The 5,480-nt window shown below is 35.7% G+C and overlaps 1 pseudogene; it reads right to left on the bottom strand.

Moving 5' to 3' along the window:
- Window positions 1-3,382: 3,382 nt before the first annotated feature.
- Window positions 3,383-4,308, bottom strand: LOC149212669 (protein SMALL AUXIN UP-REGULATED RNA 9 pseudogene; annotated as a pseudogene).
- Window positions 4,309-5,480: the final 1,172 nt, after the last annotated feature.

The following is a 5,480-nucleotide window of genomic DNA, read 5'->3' as shown; positions in this document are numbered from 1 at the left end:
CATCTTCAAACCATCTCTTTCCTTCCTCAATGACATTCATTGGATCACTTCTTTGGGACAACATTTCTTCAATCTTCATTGAAATAAGACTGTCACCTTCTTCCTCTAAGACAATTTTAACATTCTGCTACCTACTCTCAGTCTTGATCTGAACAGATTTCAGATTCTATTCCTTCTCTATGACAAACTCTAAAGTTTGTTCATCCTCTTGTGATGTATCTACAATCATCCACAAACTATCAATTTTAAAAATATAAGACTCTATGGTCCCGCTAGATGTTTCATCCATCATGTTTCCTTGTTGTTCCAAATCATTCATATGATTCAGAAATTCTTCACTTTCCTCAAGCCCTTCACTTAGTTGCTTGATATCTTCCTCCAACTGCATATGAGACTTATCTCTCTCATCTTCTCCCAGAACAGAATTTAGATTATTCTTGTCTTCTTCCTTCCTGATGACAATATCAGCAAATTGTCCTTCATTTGCAACCATACACAAATTGTCAAATTTAAAATCATCAGATCTTTTGGTCTCATTTGAAGTTTCAGTCTTCAAGTTTTCATCTTCACTTTCCCCTCAAAATTCTCCTTGTTCTGGTTCGCAAATGGATTCTTCCATTTCTAACTCAACTTCCTTGAGTTTTCTCTTCAACCACTACAATTTCTTTTGCTGCAGCCTTCTCTGCAACTTATGCCACTTTACTGGCTTCTTACTCAAGACCCAACCTAGTCTCTGACTTTCTTCAAGCATTCTCCTTAATGCATTGTGTTGTTCTTTTGATTCAATAACCTCTTTGTTAATTTCCTCATGACTCATCTTCTTGCCATTTTCCCTGGCATCCTTCTTCTGATATCTTATGTTGTGGCTTCTCTCTAAACCTCTGCTATGACTATCAGAAATCATCTTCTTCTCTTCTTTCTTCATGAGCTCTTTTGCAACAAGCCTCTGCAACAGCTAGTAGTCCTGGCTGCAATCTTACCTCACTAAGTCTTTTGGTAAGCATAGATCCTCTACCTAGAACCTCTTCTTAAGCAACACCTTTTCTCCTTTTAGGCTTCTGCAATCTCTCGCTTTCTCTTGAGAACACTTCAGCTGTCCTCTCTATCCAATCTCTTGTTGGATTCTTCAGGTTCACTACCACTTCTCCTTTAGAGTATTCTCCTTACTCTGTCTTTAAGAACTCACCTGTTCTTCTCACAACTTCTCTTGTTGTCACCTATGCATTAATATAAAAACACATATTCCTAATTTAAAACATAACACATTACCTCACTTCCAAGATCTCAGCATGATCTTATTTCACAATTCCAGCTGTCCTTTAAATGGATTGTCCTCTGTTTTGTCTCCAAGTCCTCTTTCCTTCAGAACTTGCACTAAGAAATCTTGCTTTCTCTTTCCTTTCAGGAATTCTCTGTTCCTGTTTACTCAAAGCCTCTGCTAGAACTGCTACAATCTTCCAGGACTTGAAACTTCCCCTTGCAGATTACAAATCTGCTCTGATTTCAAACCTACTTTGATAATAATATGCTCTGATACCACTATTACAAAACCTACGAGTTGACATAGTAATCAATCATAAACACTTAATTCACACATATGCGCACTCATAATCAAACTCCCCTTTGTATAAAAACATAAAAATAATTGATTACAACTGAGACTCTCGGTCTCTCACACAGGCCTGATTCTCAACATTTGTGGCCTCCTTCTGCCCGTAGGCTTACATATGTTTATATGGAACTCGGATTGGATTACTGATCCCATCCTTTCCTTAAATCACTCAAATAAAGTCCTAAAGCCCTACATGCATGCATATATATGTGGCATATTTTATCCACTCTAGCGTTTCTCTGTTTTAAAACAGAAAAGTCTCCTTATCAGCTGAATGGTCCAAATCTGCTCTAATTAACTCCTAAAAGCTCTCTCTTACTACTAGGGTCATGGAACTACTCATGTTCTCATTTATTTGTTTTGAGAGCATTTACATATTCTCCCATTATCTAATTAAATCGCACTTAAAGCCTAAATATTAAATTGACTTGAGACTTAGGAAACTAATTCCCAAAATGCATGACCCCCTATGTCTACTATTTACAATGATTTTCCTTGGGCTGAATGCTCCTGCATCAGAGAACTACCCACAAGGGAGGCACCAAGATATTTGGATGGGAGTTTGTTGATTTGAAAGCTGAAGAGTTTGATGGTTTGTCTAGGTGACATTGGATAGTTGACAGTGTATTAAAGAAGAAAACCTTTGTTTGGCCTTGTTGATTTCGATGGTAGAGGCACTAAAAAAGTCCTCCAACATTTGACATATACCTTTCACCTCTTGAGTCGTTGGAACTCCCATACCCAAGGTATCATCCACTAATTGCTAGTGTGAAAGGGGATATCCTCTCCAAATACTCTGAGTCGTTTGATTTTTCTTTGTGAGACAATAGTTTGGATGGAACAATCTGATCCTTCTACGAAAAGAACGAAGAGAAAAGTCGATAGGGGATCACCTTGTGTAATGCCACGTCTAGCCTAGAAGGGGACGAGGATGGTGGGAGGACCAGTGAGTAAAATGGAGAAAAAGACAAAGGATAATATATTTTTTTATCTAAATAATCACATCATACTCCAATCCCTTTTAAAATAGCTAATTTTCCTTATCAAAATTGCAAAATATATATATCCATAAGATTTACTAAAAGCAATTATTTTTTATCTTTAATGAATGTGGATATAAGATAAAAAATAATTCTCTCTTTAAATGTTTTTAATATTTTTTTAAGCATATTCTTAGTCTGACTATAACATTTTACTTAATAGGAAAATCTTCCATTACCATTATAATTATAATTTATATATCTCTATATATAGATAATAAAAAATTCAACTCAGTGGCTTCAAACATTTATCTTATTTTATTTTCTCATAACAATTCAATTTATTTTCAATGTACATATACATTAAGTAATATATTTATAAATGAAAAATTTATATACACAACTCAATCACATTTAAATCAAACCTTAATTTTACAATCTTAATTTAATTTAAATCCTATAAATTCAATAGATCATAATTAAGTAATTATATTTTTGGAGAAATGTCTTAAACAATTTATTTGTCTTCAATATCTTAAACAATTTATTTTATTACACAATCAGCTGGAAATCATAATATTCTGAATTCTGTTTGCGACCGCAGAGTTACCGAGTCGTTAGAATTCCATAAAGGGAAAAATATCGAATGGAAAAAACAGAGCACGTCCTCAAACTCGCTATCGAATTATGTTTACACATTTTCGTCTTTCAAAGCAGAATTACCAACATGTTAAAAAGGAATCACATTTGAAAGGATTTAAAAAAATATCGAATAAATAAAAACAGAACATGTCATCAAACAAGAATTTATCTCGATCAATTGATTGATTTTGAGATTACTTGCAACTGTACAGTTTAGTATCATGGCCAATGTTAATGAGAGGCATTCTCAAATAGCCATATGCCAGAAAAGTGCTCAGCCCCATGATTGAAAATTCTTAAGAAACTCAAAATCCAGAATTAAAGGAGAGAACCAAAGAAGAAATTTGTTCTTCTTTTCCACTTCAATTTTGAAGGACATTTTGAGGTTTTAACCAGGCCATGTTACTATTCCCATGGTTGAAGTTCAGGCACTCATCTCTGCGTTAATGGATATGGAGGAACTCATCCAACCTCAAAGTTGCTGGTACTACATCCTTTTTAGCCAACATGGATGTCAGATCATGGAAAGCAACTTCTTCACAGGGAATGGTGAGACCCATCTGGTGGTCAAACCCATACTCTTCCTCAGCCTTCTCCAGCAATACTCTGAACAGAGAATGATTCAAATAAGTCGCGGGGATGACAAATCTGCTGCGTTGGCTTCCAACATACACTGCACAGTGTCCCTTGGGAACATCTGTGGGCAGAGCACTGCAAGATACATCATCTTTCATTGTGAAATACCTGGCCTTCTTTGAAGAAAGGGCATATTCAATTCCCTTATAACTATGGGCAACCTTTAAAAATGCTTTGATTATCAGCTTCAAAATAAGAACCTGAGGATTCCTGATCCTTCTAGCCATTGAATTCAGAAGCAGAGCAACTATTTCTAGAAACGAGGGATATAAAGCTTGCACAAGATTTTGTGGTAAGGCAATGCATTCGTTCTCTATATATAGCACTTTGATAATGCCATTCACAAGAAGAGTAACAGTCATTATCAGTCTTAACAAAATATTGAGTTAACAAAATTGGCCGACATTGCATTCAATGTCAATCTGCAGGATACCTAATTCAAACCTAATACTCACTGGTTCTGATATATCTGTAGTTTGAGTTGCGCGGTCCTTTGAATTCCGATGGAGGCAAACTCGAGTCCACATTAGTGAGCTGGATTGATCTGAGATGCCATTGTTATGGCAGACCAAAAGATACTGCTGTCCCGCAAAGATCAAATCGTGACCAGCGGTCAAGTCGTGGAGAGAAGGGGTCAGGTTGTTTAGCAGTCAAGTCGTGGAGAGAAAGGCTCTGGTTGTTCAGCGGTCAATTCGTGGTTCTGCCGGTTTGTTTTTAAGCAGAAGAGGGTCCGCATTCACTGTGTGTTGGCCCCCGCTGATTCTTCATGTTAAGCGCAATCCCGGCAAAGCCCTTGTGGTTCTCAGTGTTCGTAACGTGATTCAAACGCACTTTTGCTTTAAGTTCATGTACGGTTGTTCGCTGTTGCAGATATCGGAGATAAAGATTAAATACAGTTTGAGCATCTATCCTCCGACTGTAGACATGTGGGACATCTATTAAGTTCCGACCCCGTTGAATTGAAGATTTAATCTCAACCTCTGGGTTGGGTGAGGTAAGATTTAATCTCAAAGTTTCAGATAGGGTGATGGTCTGGGTGCTTCGGGAATTTTTTTGTTCATAGTGCTAATCTATTTTTACTATTAAAAAAAAATTCAAACACAAAAAACAATCACATTTGGACTAGAAATTAGCCTTCCATTGGAAATCGTCTTCTTCACTTTAATAGACAACACCAAATTACTTAAATACCCAAGATCTATATCTGCGAGATACCTGAGATTTAAATACCCAAGATCTATATCTGCGAGATACCTCAGATTTATGGGAAATAATATTATACACTTAATTGTATTCTAGTTAGGTTAGTGATTTGACTCCGGCATGGAAGTTATTATTATTATTCAGAGGGAAGTCTATAAGTGTATGGGTGAGTTTTACTAGTTTTCACTTACATAAAACAATTAACTAAAAGTTATCTGGTCACTCAACTAGGACTAAGTATTAGTTTTCTTCGGTGCATATTCACATCAATCTAGATTTATCACTAAACTCAATATTATATTAAGTCAATATTATATTAAAATTTATCACTAAACTCAATATTATATTAAGTCAATATTATATTATTTCAATTGAATTGTATTCTCTCATTATCTTGTTCATCATTA

The sequence above is a fragment of the Pinus tabuliformis genome, chromosome 1_1, assembly GCF_031772625.1.
Source record: "Pinus tabuliformis cultivar Carrire ecotype Pingquan chromosome 1_1, CPIR1, whole genome shotgun sequence".
In the NCBI taxonomy this organism is placed as follows: Eukaryota; Viridiplantae; Streptophyta; class Pinopsida; order Pinales; family Pinaceae; genus Pinus; species Pinus tabuliformis.
Note: the sequence above shows the minus strand (reverse complement) of the source record. Positions and strands in the feature narration are given on the sequence as shown.